The sequence below is a fragment of the Triplophysa rosa genome, linkage group LG17, assembly GCF_024868665.1.
Source record: "Triplophysa rosa linkage group LG17, Trosa_1v2, whole genome shotgun sequence".
NCBI classification, from domain to species: Eukaryota; Metazoa; Chordata; class Actinopteri; order Cypriniformes; family Nemacheilidae; genus Triplophysa; species Triplophysa rosa.
The window spans coordinates 5,013,750-5,031,142 of NC_079906.1; the positions used below are offsets into that span (position 1 = coordinate 5,013,750).

Consider the following 17,393-nt stretch of genomic DNA (forward strand, 5'->3'; position numbering starts at 1 on the left):
AGATGCGTGTCGGAGTTTACGGAGTGCTGCGCAGATCATTTAACGTATGCACTGAAAGTAACGCGAGAACATTACTCTCGCGTTAATATGATGTCATACGCTGACGCAAAAAGTCTGAGCGCTATAGCCGAACAGCTGCTAACCGCTTCGTGACATTGTACTGTCTGTGTACCATTGAAGTTCATCGTGTGCAGAAGAATCAGGTCAGTAAAATCAGTCTTGTTTAACTGGATTTGATTCATTAATTACATTTTCGCGAAAGTTTAAGTTGGGGTACTGCAATGTTTATTTTCTATAAAAAATGCTAACTTACTGCAAATGATAGCTAGCAAATTATTTTAAATTATGTTAGCACATGAAAGCATTGCAAATAAATGTTTTACTTTACGTTCTTTGTGTATGTTTTTGACCAGCAAACTATGTGTAATGAAGAATTGGTGTAAATTACAGTAGAAGTTAAAGAATTTCTGTCTGTAAGGATTTTTTGGTCACCCTAATAAAATCACTGGGTCTTACCTGGCCACCTCTAAAAAAAGTTCTGGCTACGCCCCTGAATGTCCTCGCAAATATAAGGCGAGAAAGCAAAAAATAAATTAAAAAAACATCAGGACTTTAAGTCAACACCGTTAACAATAACAAGTCTCATCGCATCCGCTTGTTAGCGGTTTTACCAAAACCGCTTAAAGGAAAAATAACTTAAGAGTCGATGTAGTTATACAGGTGCTGGTCATATAATTAGAATATCATCACAAAGTTGATTTATTTCACTAATTCCATTCAAAAAGTGAAACTTGTATATTATATTCATTCATTACACACAGACTGATGTATTTCAAATGTTTATTTCTTTTAATTTGATGATTATAACTGACAACTAATGAAAATCCCAAATTCAGTATCTCAGAAAATTAGAATATTACTTCAGACCAATACAAAGAAAGGATTTTTAGAAATCTTAGTATGAAGATGAAAATATGAGCATGTACAGCACTCAATACTTAGTTGGGGCTCCTTTTGCCTGAATTACTGCAGCAATGCGGCGTGGCATGGAGTCGATCAGTCTGTGGCACTGCTCAGGTGTTATGAGAGCCCAGGTTGCTCTGATAGTGGCCTTCAGCTCTTCTGCATTGTTGGGTCTGGCATATCGCATCTTCCTCTTCACTATACCCCATTGATTTTCTATGGGGTTAAGGTCAGGCGAGTTTGCTGGCCAATTAAGAACAGGGATACCATGGTCCTTAAACCAGGTACTGGTAGCTTTTGCACTGTGTGCAGGTGCCAAGTCCTGTTGGAAAATGAAATCTGCATCTCCATAAAGTTGGTCAGCAGCAGGAAGCATGAAGTGCTCTAAAACTTCCTGGTATACGACTGCGTTGACCTTGGACCTCAGAAAACACAGTGGACCAACACCAACAGATGACATGGCACCCCAAACCATCACTGACTGTGGAAACTTTACACTGGACCTCAAGCAACGTGGATTCTGTGCCTCTCCTCTCTTCCTCCAGACTCTGGGACCCTGATTTCCAAAGGAAATGCAAAATTTACTTTCATCAGAGAACATAACTTTGGACCACTCAGCAGCAGTCCATTCCTTTTTGTCTTTAGGCCATGCGAGACGCTTCTGATGCTTCCTGCTGCTGACCAACTTTATGGAGATGCAGATTTCATTTTCCAACAGGACTTGGCACCTGCACACAGTGCCAAAGCTACCAGTACCTGGTTTAAGGACCATGGTATCCCTGTTCTTAATTGGCCAGCAAACTCGCCTGACCTTAACCCCATAGGAAATCTATGGGGTATTGTGAAGAGGAAGATGCGATATGCCAGACCCAACAATGCAGAAGAGCTGAAGGCCACTATCAGAGCAACCTGGGCTCTCATAACACCTGAGCAGTGCCACAGACTGATCGACTCCATGCCACGCCGCATTGCTGCAGTAATTCAGGCAAAAGGATCCCCAACTAAGTATTGAGTGCTGTACATGCTCATACTTTTCATGTTCATACTTTTCAGTTGGCCAAGATTTCTAAAAATCCTTTCTTTGTATTGGTCTTAAGTAATATTCTAATTTTCTGAGATACTGAATTTGGGATTTTCATTAGTTGTCAGTTATAATCATCAAATAAAAGAAATAAACATTTGAAATATATCAGTCTGTGTGTAATGAATGAATATAATATACAAGTTTCACTTTTTGAATGGAATTAGTGAAATAAATCAACTTTTTGATGATATTCTAATTATATGACCAGCACCTGTATTAGTTATATATTTTCTTCTTCTCATTGACATTTTAATATAACAATAAAACAAATCCTCACCGATGAAAACAACTAAGCTAGTTTAGCTGTTTAGAAACATATAACTTTGAAAAACTAACATGTTTTCCGGTTTGGTCATGTGACGTTCGACAAAAAAATCCTTTTTTTGGTGAAAAAGTTTTACCAAAGCTTTTTACTATACTAATAGCACAGATATTAACATTTGGTGGTTTAAATATCCATGTGAGGTCTCTTTTCAAGTTTTTAAAGCATTTGTTTTAGTGTGTATTTTTCATGCATATAAGTGCAATTTTCAAGGATTGTCACATCCATAACGGTACATATTCCTCATAAGTGGGCACATGAAAATTAAAATAAAGAACTATTTTATGTTCTGAGACTATTTTATGATCTCTTCTCCCTTTGTTGGTTATTATTGCTTCAGCTTTGTGCATTTTAATTCACAGAAATCCTACATAGTTTGTCGTCTCCTAAAACTCATGTTGATTTCCTTTTTTTAATTAGAAAACTTGTGCATTGACTGATATTTTTCTGATGTTGTCTAATGTCTAAACTGCTTAATATTAAGATTTTGAAAATAGAACATAACTGAACTTCAGAGAAAGGGGGCTTTTGTTAGCTTCATCATTATCATTATTCTATGTCATTTGTATAGTGTGTGTAGTGGGTTCACATTGAAAATGACAAAAAAAAGAAGTGCACTTTAAAGGAACAGTTCACCCAAAAATTCTGTCATCATTTACTCACATTCAAGTTGTTCCAAACCGTTATACATTTTGTTGTTCTGCTGAACACAAAAAATATATATTTGGAAGAATGCTTGTAACCAGACAGTTCTGGGGCACTATATTCACTAAATGATGACAGAACTTTAATTTTTGGATGAACTATTCACTTTAAGTACCTGGAGGATGCAGTCATCCAACCGAAAATATGCCCTGCACTCCAATTCGAAGGGCTCATCCCTATATGTCCTAAGCCCTTTGAATGGTTTACCTTCCGAAGTGTGAGCTTCAAAGGGTTGAAGGGTGTGGGGACCAAACAAGTGACTTGAAGTGCCCTTCTGCGTCATCATCCTGTGCCCATAAGGAGGCGCCATCGTAACGCAAAGAATCATGGGGGCGCGAAGGGTCCATCAGTTGTACCCTTCGAAATCCTTCAATCCGAAGGGCCCTTTGAAGTGGCCAGCTATGAGCACTTCGCTTGGAACGACCCTTTAGTTTTGCGGACATGATTGCTCCTTCGGAGAGCAAAATATCCCGTTTGGGAGGCACTGATGAAGTGTGGAAGGCTGGACACTCAACCGTCACAGTTTTGCTTTTGCAGCAGGAGGGAGGCGGGCTATCAGACACTGTGCGACCAAAGCTCTCCGAAAATACAAATTCTGTCATCATTTACTCACCCTTGAGTTGTTCCAAATCTGTATACATTTCTTGGTTCTGATGAACAACCCTAACATAGGCTATTTGTAAGAATGCTTGTAACCAAACAGTTCTTGGCCACTCAAATCTACATTAAACATTTATAGTGTACAAGATATTAATTTCAGTAAAAAAAGTTGAAATATGAATCTCTCCTACAATAATATTTAACTTTATTTGATATGACAAAGCATTTTAATTAAGATATGCATCATTAAACGCTAAAAGTCTGTGTGTGTTTAATGGGTACATTTTACAAAATAAATATACTAGTATTAAGTGTTTACGTAATTAAATATGAACAACTAATATTGATAATATGTATGAAATTATATTTTTTCATGTTGACATCACACTGAAGCTCTGAGATTTTCATAGTACCCTTTAGGCTCACCCTAAAATAATACAAAATCTTGAAAACTGTCAGCAGTGTGAAACCACAGACCGTCAATAAACTGTAAATTTATAATATTCTGGATTGTAAAATACAATACAATAACGCCTGTTACGTAATATATTAGCGTAGCACACAGCTAGTGAGCTGACTATGTTCTGCACCATTTTGAAAAAAAACAATCTTTTGATTTACTTGTAATTATTTCCCATTTCCATGTTCCAGGTTATAATACACAAACGTTTAAACATTAATCTCTTAATTTTGCTGTAAAAAGTGATATTTACTCCTAAGAAAGGTCTAAATAACAAACATGTCAATTGTTTAAGCCATCAAGTAGGATAATACATTATTTTTTCATTTTATAATCTGAGCTCAAAGATGGAAGTGTGCTTATTGGGTACGTGAGCTTAATAGAGCTTGTTAATAGACGTCACGCCACGTTTAATGTTGCACCATCTTGGGAGGTTGGCTGCTAGTGCGTTCAATGCAGTGTTTTGTTTTTCTTGTTTGATTAGGAAATTATAAATATGGTCGGTCGGCCTTGTTGTGTTGCAATAGCATTACGCAGAATCGTCCAGGAAAAGCCCATGGTTCTTTTACTTTCGATTTCACCATATATCAAACAAAACAAGTAACGGTACAAATCAAAACAATAATAGCAGTGGAGTATTATCCTCCCAAGATGGCGGCGCCACTGCAACATGCAACATAGGGCGTGACATCAGCTTCACATTCTCTATTGGGACGTCTATCCTATATAGTAGATTTCGCACATCTTGATGCTGAGTAAATGAAGACAGAATTTTCATTTTTGGGTGAACTGCTTTAAAGGTAGACAGTATTGGACTTGTAGAACTTAATTTTCTTCCTTCAAGCTGCAATACATCATGTGTCCACAGGAGGCCACTGGTATCCTTACAAAATTAACCACGTTTTTATATGGAAAAAGTGTGGTAACCATGGTTTGTTTCGGTATATTGAGTACCATTAGTAAAACCATGGTTTAACCATGTTTTTTTAGCAAAGTGAAATGATGGTTTTTATTATGGTTTTTAGTAAGCATGTTTTAACTGTAGTAAAACCATGGTTTATTTTCGTAAAGGATACTCTTTACCAACTTTTTTACATGTACTGTACACTTATTTGGGTAAGGAAAATGAAAGAAAATAAATCATTCTTAAATCACCTTTTTTACGATCATGGATGAAAAGCATTAGTCTTACAAAGTTTTTTTTATTGAGTTCATTACTTAAAAGTTGAGTTTTTTTAAGTTGATTACAAACAAGAATATAGGGAGACGCTATATAACTTATAACGCAAGTTTATGTGTATATCAGTTATGAGCAACTACTAGGGATGTAACAATATCATCGATATCGTGTTATCGCAATAGCAAAATTGTCTCAATATTATCAAGGTCACATGACCCATCTCATACTATAACTCATACCTCTAAGCAACAGTTATGATTAGAGGATAGAGAAAAGAGGATGCTTATGGCACATTTCCAAGTCATCATTCGTCATTTTAAACATTGCAATAAATATTGTACCGTGGACGTTATACCGAGGTATTACCGTACAGTGAGATTTTGATATCGTTACATCCCTATGAGCAACAAATAATTTTTTCCAATGAAATGCTAAAATCGAACATTTCACATCTCACATTTCACATCACAGTATTCCTGAAATTAATATATCTGTAATTTAAACAGATAAATGTGTAGCAATATTCTGGAAGTACCACTTAGTTGTTTTTCTTTTAATATATTACACATAATAATGGAAAACATTCTATAAACAATCATTTCTATAAGACACATCTTAATTTGTATCTGTGCTTGTTACATTAAGAATGAAACGTAACAGGGTTGAAGGTCAGTGCAAAAATGGCTGAAGTCTAAACAGTTGTTTAACTCGTTGTGTTTTTACATACGGAGACAGACAGCATCTTTCTTTTGATGTGGGGTGACCAAGGGCTGAGTGTGATCCAGGTGAGCGTGTTTACATTCTCTGCAGGGGTCACTCTTAGTGGATGGGGTGTGCGCTGTTGAGCGGGTCTGAGGTAGTTTTGGGCACGGTGGGATAATCTGTCATTAGGCAAAAACCTTTTATTTTAGATGGACATATTTCAGGTGGATGCAGACCACTTGAAAAATCCAAGTGAAATGAGAATTTGAAATTTATGGATGTGACTTTTCAGTCAAAACCTAAAATATAAATTGTCTTAGAATGTATATATTACCAATTTAATACGTCTAAATTGCATCACCATCAGTGGCTCGGGTTCACATTTTGCCAGCAGTCACTGCCACAGATTTTGATTCTAGTGTTTGCGTCAAGCAACTGAGACTTCAGTAGACTCCAACATCAAAAATACTGTGACACAAATGAAGTATTTCCCCTGTGATAAGTGATGGCAGCTTCAGTCATTAAAAGTTCTTAAAACCCTCATTGATCAGCGTAATGGTGTAATAACCCCATTAACATTTCTCATTGTTGATTCACGCTTTCACGGCTTATCAATCTCACAGGGACCATCGCATCCAGCCGTGCGGCTCGCCGACTCCTTTTGTGTGCGCAATCTCACGTCTGTGTTGTGGCTTCTAGTTACAAAGCATGTTTGGGGATGGGAGAGAGGTGTCTTTCCTGTCTTGGAATGCATAGTTTCTGCAGAGCCACCCCCCACCCCGATCCCCATCAGGTCGCCGGCTGGCGAGGGAAATAGGGCGTCCGTCCGAGGATGTTGAACTGTGGGTGACACCGGGGCAGGAGAAAGGCTCTGGAGGTGGACGGGGGGGGTGCGGTTGCACGCTTGTTTTATTGCCTGAAGAAGTAAGCAGTAGGAAGAACACAAATGGCAGAGAGGTGAAGAGGTCGGGAACATAATTCTGAAATGCACAGATAAATCAATGTGTGCAAGCACAGACAGAGCTGTTACAAACACCTGATGTTTCTTTTACAAACACATCGCCCCCCACGCACAGTCGAGCTGGCATCTACAGCTAGATTTCTCTGTTCAACACACACTATCGCACACACGAACGCATGCAAAAATGCAAACACACAGATACACACTGTCTAAAGTTGCACGTGTTTATTGCATACTTTATCATCGTTTCTTTTATAAATTTATTTATTTGACTTTATATACAGGCGTGCTGACAGTCTCGGGTGCTTCATCGGGCCTTCAGATGAGCCACAATTGTATTGGCTCCAACCACATCATTAAAACCAAAGTCCTATGGGTTTCCAACGACATAAGAGTAAATCAAATAGGACAAAAAAAGTTCATATTTTGTTGAATTATTTCAACTATGACAGATTTTTTACCAAACAATATCTACCCGTTAGTCTAGGATTTTGACTAATGTATTACACAGGCTGTCTGCTTGAAATAATAAATAATACAGTGGCGACATTCCAAAAATCCAGAGAGGCGAACAGACTCATTACACATCCCTTGGCCAGGGCAACTTAAGGACATTCACACCTTGTTAAGTTTTACTACTCTTGCATTTGTTTGGCTCACTTCTCTATTGCCCTCTTTGATGTAAACTGCTCTAGCCTCAGGGAGATCAACAGAAGATCAGTCATGCCGACAAAATGGACTGTATTGCAAAATACACTATTTTAACATGTACCATACATTCATATATGTTATATTATGCTGTCCCCTTTATATATGATTTGTTTGTTATCATCTTATAGAGAAGATTTGGTGTAGAAACTTTCAAGAACATGTTTTTAGTTAATCACAAAATCATCCATAATGGATCCTACTGGCATGCAAAAGTCTGGTCAACATTGCACTTTAAGGCACTAATCTGGCTAGATTCATAATTTAGGGATTTTTTCATCCCCAACAGCTATCATTTTATCAATCGGTTTATAATCTGGTTATACCATCATAAAATTCCCTGTGTTTCTGGAAGTTGTGAAGGACAGTCAATCAGATTCAAGCTTGTTAGATCAATAAAGTTCTTTTTCAGTCTTGTGTGCAATATGCGTCACATAATCAGCAAACGGAAGAGCAAGCTTTAAATGTGAAATGGCATTGCTTCATGCTAATGTTCGGGTATATGTTTGAATGAGATCTTACTGAATTGTGCATTCACAGACTTCTTCTTATAAAGTTCGCTTCAGTTTCACAAGGTTTTTTGTAATACGAGTTATTTGTAATACCTTTTTACTGTTTTGTGGTCAATTTATGCAATAAATACAAAAGAGGTTGGGAGTGAGAATGTTTTGTAATGGAAGGTTTGCGGTGTTGGGCGTAACTAGTTACTAAGTAATTAGTTACTGTAATTTAATTACTTTTCCCTTGGAAAAAGTAAAGTAAGGGATTACTCTTATTTTTTTCTGTAATTTAATTACAGTTACCAATTAAACTAAATACTGTGTAATATATGTGTGCGCAAAAGTGGAATTGACATCAACATTCAAACATCTAACTTTAAAATCCGTGCTTTAATGTATAATTCTCACATTTGTAATACTTTGGTCAGTTAATAATACCACTTTATGTAGTTTTTTATTATTTATTTGAATGAATTAAAAGAGTCGTTTCATGTCTATCCTTGAATCACTTAACAATCAAGGTTGATATAGGATATATTTACATTTACATTTATGCATTTGGCAGACGCTTTTATCCAAAGCGACTAAGGTTTCATTATACTATACATTTTGTTTCTAAGTATGTGCAATCCCCTGGGATCGAACCCACAACCTTGGCCTTGCTTGCGCCATGCTCTAACCACTGAGCTACAGGAAATATAAAGTAATTAGTAATGACTAAACTATTGAATATGTAATTAGTAACTAGTAATTCATTACTTTTTCAGAGTAACTTGCCCAACACTGAAGGTTTGTGACTGTGCTGTCTTGGTATGGAAGGCTTGCAGGTAAATTTCTGTGGCCACAAAGCTTGTGTTATACTCCTGAAATCTTGTGTTGGATTTGATTGCTTTACATGATGTTTACACAACGCAGTTTTCAACTAAAACCTGAAAACTATTTATGCGCTTTGGCCGTTTGTTATCACGAAAACTGCGTTTTGGAAGACTGAAAATGCAAACGGGTCTGAAAGTCCAAGTTTTTGAAAATGGTGCCGTCATCGTCTATTTACTGCACCGCTAAGACCAGCAGAGACCAATTATTTACATTCACCAGACACACACATATATGTCAACTAAGGGTACTAAAAGCACTTTGGGCTTATAACTGTCTATGTGTATGCGCGCAGACACGTTGTGTGTCTTTTTACGATGCCACATCACCATCCACTGGCCTGGCATACGTAATGCGGCATTTTTATTAGTTTCCTGGATCGGTGTAAATGCGGATCGTTTTGACAACCTGTCATGTGTACGTGAATCTTTTCAAAAATGCTAAAGAAAAACTTTTCAGTTTTTCATTGTGTAAACGTACTCCAAGTACATTCCACCTCTTGTCTTTATCATCTTCAATGGGTTGTTCCCAATTCTAGCCAAAATCCCAACTCAAAATGTGATGGTTTTTGAATAGGTTTTGTTTGTTGTTTTTATTGTTATAAGTTTTTCATTCATATTTGAATATAATTTATATTAATATATATTTTTTATTTTTACCATTTGTGTGATACTGATATTTTTAAACTTTGTCATGAACAAATGTTGCTTGCAATTCCAGAGGCCGACAAAAAATAATGCGTTCTTGTTTCGTCACACTTGGGTTTAGAGATAAAATGATCACGAAGTGTAGAGAGGATTCTGCCGAGTACTTGATGTCAGTTGTGGCTTGCTTGGATTGCTTCACTTTTGTGTTTTGGAAATTCTTTCCTTTTACCTGTACACGAAAGGCTTTCCTAAATTGCATGAAGGAATGCAAAGTCAAGTGATTAAAGGAGCACTGAGCAGGTGATATTTCAGTGTAAGGGGTACTTAGTATGTGAAGCCTGACTGGAGTAAAAAAAGAGAGAAGTGGAGAGAGAGAGAGAGAGAGAGAGAGAGAGAGAGAGAGAGAGAGAGAGAGAGAGAGAGAGAGTTTGAGGCTGTGTGTATAGTTGAAGCCATAAGATCAAGTTCTGTGCAACTCACTCGCTGGGTTCAGGTTCGATAAGACCAAGTATGAAGAAGCCAGCTCAGGTTTCTGCTCACAATGTACAGAAAAAGAGGGGAGACAACACCTGGCCTAGTCTGGATAATAAAAAAGAATCATTATAATTACAATCTATTGATATTCCTCAAACATGTTGGTTAGAGATTGTTCTTATCAGCAGTTCATTCGGTGCAAAACTTTGTTCAGAAAAAAAAGTCCATTATATACTTTGATTCTTTGTAAATGCAAACATTTTAAAGAGGTTTAAAATTAAAGTTTGAACATTTTCCATCAATAATTATTGTGTTTGAACACTGAATTATGAACTTTTGAATTTTACTTCCATCTATTTGCATATTTAATTGTTGATTCATCTTAAACATATCAAAGAAATTTTAAACTAGAAACATTACAGCTATAATTAGATTATATCACAAATCCACGAAGGAGAACCTACATTTTCCAAGCCCCCAAAATGCTGTTGTGATGTAAAGGAACAGCTAAAATGCCTAAAAAGCTTTTTTCAGCTTTAAGTACAAAAGATTTTCTCTTATGCGTATAAATTCGTATGTTGTGAATCATACAAAAATGAACGATTGCTAAAAGAGAACAATACTGAAGCCCCACCCCTAACCCCGCCCCAAACCCAAACGTCACTGGCAAGAAAGCAAATCGTGCAAATGTACGAAATGAGATTGCACAAATTCATACAAATTAGTCACATCGTAAAATACGTTTTTGCAGTGAGAATGTGTTGGATTTCTATGTATCGATATTTGTGTGCAGCTGTAAACATGTTCACCAGGTGTTACAACAACAGCGAAGAGGCTCCGATACAACGTTTTATTCACACCAAACCGAAAACCTGAGCTATCCTAAATCTTGCCTCTGTCCTTGTCCTGCCATGCAAGCACAAACATTTCCATTGTGTTTGTGAGATCGGAGAGAGCTTTGGAGAGGAACATACCTGAAACACAGATCTGCCACCTAACTGTGTGAAAGCCCCCTCTTGTCCTGCCAGGGGTCTGAATGTGGGATTAAGGCTTTTGAGCATACCTGCTTTGTAGCACCTGAATGTGAAAGAAAGGCAGCCATTGTGAAGCCCTGACTTCGACGCTTAGCTCTCGCCATGTCTGGGCCTCCCGGCCCACCTCCGACTGTGCCTCCACCTCCCGCCGACAATTAACCACTCAAATCAAACCTCCGCCTGAGAAACTAATTGATTCTTACTGTGCTTTTGTATGAAATTACATGCTGTTTCCCTTTTGCCCATTCAGGATTGACTCTTCGGCTCAGCTTGGGTCAGGTTTGGGAAGGCATGGCTTGTTCTGTTTGGTTAAAATAGAGATAAACCTAATCCCTGTAATGATGCCCCTCACCCTAGAACTCATTTCAGTCTTTCGTAGACTTTACGTGCATTTGTGTATTGAAAAATGGCCCAGTAGCGATGATAGCGGTTACATCGGATCTTTCACGAATTCGAAAGTAGTCATGTCAGCTTTCTTTATCGTATAATAGCGTCACGGCAACAGATTTATCACAATAATATTTTAGCTTTGTTAGAATAATCTGGGAGCTGGAATGAACAGTATGATGAGAGGCCACTGTCTTGACATTGTCTGTCTGTGTATTTGAAACCGAGCGTGACAGAGCACAAAGACCTATGCTGGATTATGTGATGGACAGCTAAGCCTTTTCCCCATATCTTGCTACTTCCCACACACAAACAGATGAAAAAGCGAGACGTGGAGACTGGAATTCGCTTGTGACAGTGGACTGACATGTAACCATTGACCATTCAGAGATGTGTGTATGTACGTGCATGTTTTCGTTTTTCAGGCTGTCTGTCTCTCCACCTGTGTTTATGTTATCAGGACAACTACACCGCACACTCTTGCAGCTGTAGAGCGCATGATGCAAAAAAGCATAGGGTCGTTTTTGTTTAGTTGCATGTACATTCATTTGCAGTGGTGCATTTGACAGACTTTTTACCCAAAGAGACTTTGTTGCAACACATTTTTTGAGTATGCAGATTCCCTGGGAATCAAAACCATGAAGTTTTGGGGAATCAGAACCATTTTTTGATGATTGTCTATGCTTTCATACAGCAATTTTTCTGTCTTAAAGTATTGATTTAAATTATCCGATTGGCTTAAAATTGTTATTTCTTAGTCATTTCAACTCTCCATTTTACATTTTGGCTAGTGGTGAGTTGTTGTAACTTAAAATAAGGTTAAATAAAAATAAGTTGAAAATGGTTTAATACAGTTTTATAAATTAAAGTAATGTAAAAACTTAAAAAAAATTAAAATGCTAAGTTAAAATAACTATTTTAAGCCAATTGATACTAAGAAAATTAAGGCAGCAAACATTTTTTGTAGTGATAGCTTTCTTCTACTTTTTCTTTTTTTACATTTGTATGAGAAAATAATCAGTCATTATTTTCTAAAAAATGTCCTGTCTGCTCGGTGCTCAAATCTTATTTTTGCACGGATGTATTTAAATGTGCATCAAGGTGCTTTGCGGCAGTTTTGATATTGGTCCTTGCGCGTCTTGTAACCATTTACATTTACGCGTTTCGCAGACAATTTTATTCAAAGCGACTTACATTGTATTACATTTGTATTAGAGACCCTTGGATCGAACCTATGACGTTGTCGTTGCTAGCGCCATGCACCACTGAGCTACAGGAAAGTTGCGAATTGCGTAAGAATCGGATTTGAGAGCTAAGGTGAATAGGAAAGATTATTGAAAAAGTAACCGTATTTGTTTGATTCTATTTTACACATAAATCTATTGTATTATATATAGTCTTAAATATATAGAAATGTAGACCATTTTATGGTGCTTCTTTTGAAGTTGAAGAACCACTTGTCACTAAATGCTTGCATTAAAAGAAAAACAACATTCGTATTTGATTTAGTTTTGAGTGAACTTTAATAATATTAAATTCAATTAATGTACCGCTAAAAGCGGATATTTCACAATGGTTTCAAAAGTGGTTCAAAATCTGATTAATAGTTATTATTATTATGACACAATGGTGATTGTGCTTCACTTGGAGATTTCTTCAATAATTACATGAATTTCTGTCTTATTTCTCCCCGTCTCTGTTGGGATGAGCGTAGCTCCTGTGTCGTCTCTGTTGGGGGTCCTGTAGTAACTTGTAGGGCCCTCTTCAGCACACACATCCGCACAGAAACAAGAGCTCAGAGAGTGTCTCTCGATGAGTGTTTAAGTGCTGTCTGCAGCGGTATTCTGTTACTCTGCTCTCTCCCCGACCTCAAACACACACACACACAGCATCAAAGCCCACTCTCCATCACTGCCTGTGTGCTGATGTCAATGTTAGAGAGAGCATTTGATTTGGTGTTTTAAAGAGACAAGTCTTCAATTGAATGCGTTTCCAAGAAGTCAAACGCTAAGGTTTCCAGCACTCTCACATTTCAAAAAGAAAGTTTAATGACATTATGCGTGAAGGTCGCTCTGCCTTTCTTTTGTATAAAGTTACTTTTGAGTTTTATTGAGTGATATTTTTCTGTCTTTTCCAAAATGTAATGCCTATATTTAGGACTCACAAAGCGAAGCTTGGCTTTTTTGCCTACCTCAAGCATCCCTAGTTTCATTGGCCATGCAAACAGGCAGATTCTTGCCCTGTCCTGTCCTGTCCTGAACAAGAAAATAATGAAAGAAGATTGGTAATAGCTAACAACATTACGCATTCTATGTAAAATTAAAACAGTACTGTGCACAATACTATAAAGAGTACGAAGGAGAACACTGTTTTTTCTCCCCCACATCAGCTTTTGGAGTTTGTCACAGTCTCTACTGGTTTGCTTACTAAGTAATTTTGACATTACCAGGAAAACCTAATGTCAAGATGTTCTGTGGTTGAAGCCATGTTTGTAGACATAAATGAATTCTCCAAAATTAGTTTCAGTAGTTCATGTTCATGTTCCTCATGTTCAAAACCATGACCTGGTGTTTTCAGTGAAACACAAAAGAAGATATTTTGAGAAATGTGTCAGTGGTTTTGTGTCCATACAATGGAAGTCAATGGGGCCAATGTTGTTTGGTTACCAACATTCTTCAAAAACGTTCTTTCCTTCAAAATTCTTCAAACTTTTGTGGAAAAGTGTTTTTTGGTACTAAAATATTTGGTTTGACTGTGAAAAGCATTAAAGAAATAAAACTGAATTGAAAATCAGATTGTAAAAGCACCTTTAGAGGTGGATTGAAATCCTAATAACCACATCTCTCACAACATTCAAAAAACTACTTAAAACCCATCTCTTCGGTGAACACTTGACAGACAAATGAGAACCCACTAACCTTCCCTCTTTCTCTCAACAGGTATTGGTCTGGATTTGCTGAAACTAGTAACTTTGTATTAGCACCTATTGTATTATTGCTCCTGTATGACATATGGCTTATTGCTCCCTGAACTCTCTGTAAGTCGCTTTGGATAAAAATGTCTGCTAAATGACTAAATGTAAATGTAATAAAATCCACTTTTTGTTAAAGGGATAGTTCACCCAATAATGAAAAATCTGTCATCATTTACTCAGCCTCAGGTTGTTTCAAATGTTTTTTTTTAATTTATTCCTACATATTCCTACATTTTCTACATAATATCTTTTTTGAGTTCAGCAGAAAAAATAAATATATACAGATCTGAAACAACATGAGGCTGGGTACACGATGACAGAATTTACATTTTTGGGTAAACTATCCCTTTAACACATCCCACTGTGAATGGTCAAAAGAATCAGAAAAAAATGCCACATATAACTTGGTCTATGGTATTCTATATGCAAACTACTCTTAGGGAAAATCAATCATTTAAAAATGTAAAACCAGATGCACACAAAAAAATTGTTAAAAAGTAATATCTCTATAGATGGCTACATGATCTAAGAGGGTGTCTGCTTTATAGTTAACGTGTTTGCTTTACAATTCTTTATAAATATGCCCTGCCACAAAAAAAAGCTGCACTAAAATGTACCAGTTCTGACCTGCCTTATCACTTACTGTCCGATGCTATGTTCAGAATAGTAAAAGTTCTGTATTGCTTGTATGATATAATATGGTATTATTATGGAATACCCCAATGAGCTGTTAGATTTACCAAAATATGCAGTGTACAACACAGTAAAGTGCATGTAATAATATATCCCACAATGCAATGCCCTTGACCTGCCCTATTTTCCATATGAACCAGGAGTGACATCTTGTCTCCTTATTGATCAGACTGACTTTTTGTCTAAATTTGGACTTAAATTCACAATAATGGTTGTTGTATACAAAATTGTAACTATAGCATCTTTCTGTATTTATGGCAATCTAGTCCTGTGAATAGGGATGCAGTTCAGTGAGTTACTAAAGTCTAAGATTAATGGGACAGACAAGCACACTCCATGTATTAAAGAGTTTCTTGAAATAAACCTTTTGAAACCTTTTCACTATAAAAAAATTATGTGATCTTGAAGTCATGGCGATATATGTTTTTTTGCATAACTAATATAATTTAGTAATAATTTGGACATTTTTAACTATACATTATAACTTCATACATTATAAATCCATATTATGGTATATGTCTTTCAAATAATTTTGAAATAGTTTATTATTTTCTTGTTTGACTTCATTAGAATTCTAGTATGATTCACTGTAAAACTTAACTGGAAAGGTTTGCCAGTAACTTACTGTAGATTTAATTTACCATTTTGTTTTAGACATAAACTTACCTTCTTATATTTTCTTTCCTAAAACAAGACTAAATATCTCAGGTTAATTTTCTTATGTAAATGTATCGTAATTTAAGAAGTTTAAAATATTTTTTACTAGAAAACAATTTTTTGCAGTGTAATGCCAGGAATGAGACCAGTTTCTTCTTGCTTATTTTGAATCTCAAAAGTCAAGTGTTTAATTTTTATCAAAGTAAAGTTTAACTCAAATTAAAAACAGTACTAATAGGAAAATATTAAGTAGTAATCAAATCTACAGTAAGTTACTGGCAAAATTACAGCAACGTTTTACAGTGTTGATTAAGGATCCTGCTGCTTCTAAATTATAAAAACAATCAAACGTGCCACAATAAAAACAAAACATTTGCGAAAAGCCTTTCTTGCATTTCTTTTCTTTCAATCTGTGTGCTTTCATGTCTTTTTGCAGCGGGTGTGAGCAGGAGGTCATGGTAGCGAGAGATGCGGCTGTAGATTGTGGAGGTGAGGAGATCATTCAGAAGGAAGAAGGACTGAGAGAAAAGGAAGGTGAGGAGAGATTGACAGGGAGACCAGGGGTCAGGGACAGGTAAGAGGGCATGATGGCTGACCCGAATAATAATACACACAATTCCCACGGTAAATGACCTCCTCCAAAAGACAAGATGCTCACCATACTGGCAAAAACGGGATGAAATAACCTTAAAACACAGGTAAATATGTGTTTTTTATTATAATATATAATCACATCTTTATGTCATGTCTCCAGGCATTGTTTCATTCTCTTCGTTTTGTACTTGGCAAAAAAATTGATCGTTTTCTACATTTTTGTCTACAGAGCTTCCAGAACAGGTGAGAGTCTCCAACTGCAGCTGTGAAAATTACACAATGACACATTAGCATCCGTGTCTGGAGACTTTTGAGATTTTACACACCTAAAATCCGTCCTTTACATTATAATCTCACTTTTATGTGCCAGGAACAAAACCTGCTTTTAAAGTGACAGTTCACCCAAAAACGAAAATTCTGTCATCATTTACTCACCCTCTTTTCATTTCAAACGTGTAGAATATGTGGCGAGCCGCCCAGTGCACAATTAGCGTCGCCATGGAGACGGAGGCAATCACGACAGCGCAGCTGCCGGTCGTTTACACCTGCACACAATGTCGGCCAGCATAAAAGGCTGAAGCTGAGGAGAAGACAGTGAGCTACGACTCCAAGTCATGACTAGCATAACGCTTTCTCCTGTGTTCATCCAGGTTCAGACGAGTAATGACCTGCAGCTGCACTTCACGCCGAAACACTCCACAACCCAAGCACACACGGGAACCTTGGTTGCACCGAGCACCACCCCAAAGGACTTCACCCGTGAACCGGACACATTCCCCACATCTGGCTTTTCTGGCCACGGTCCTCTTCTGTGTTTTAATTAAAAACACCCTCCGGGGCTGGTAAACTGTGACGTGTGTACGTCTCATTACTCT

The 17,393-nt window shown here is 37.0% G+C and overlaps 1 protein-coding gene across 3 annotated transcripts in view; it reads left to right on the top strand.

Moving 5' to 3' along the window:
• The window catches only part of fgf17 (fibroblast growth factor 17), a 40,948-nt gene continuing 23,555 nt past the window's right edge, over positions 1–17,393 (top strand). For 2 of the 3 annotated variants that reach the window (XM_057356532.1, XM_057356533.1), the window contains exons 1-3: positions 78–203; positions 16,361–16,622; positions 16,748–17,376. The gene's annotated coding sequence lies outside the window, so the exon portion shown is untranslated. Of the gene's footprint in view, positions 204–16,360; positions 16,623–16,747; positions 17,377–17,393 lie in introns of all 3 variants that reach the window. The other variant, XM_057356531.1, reaches the window with a different exon arrangement.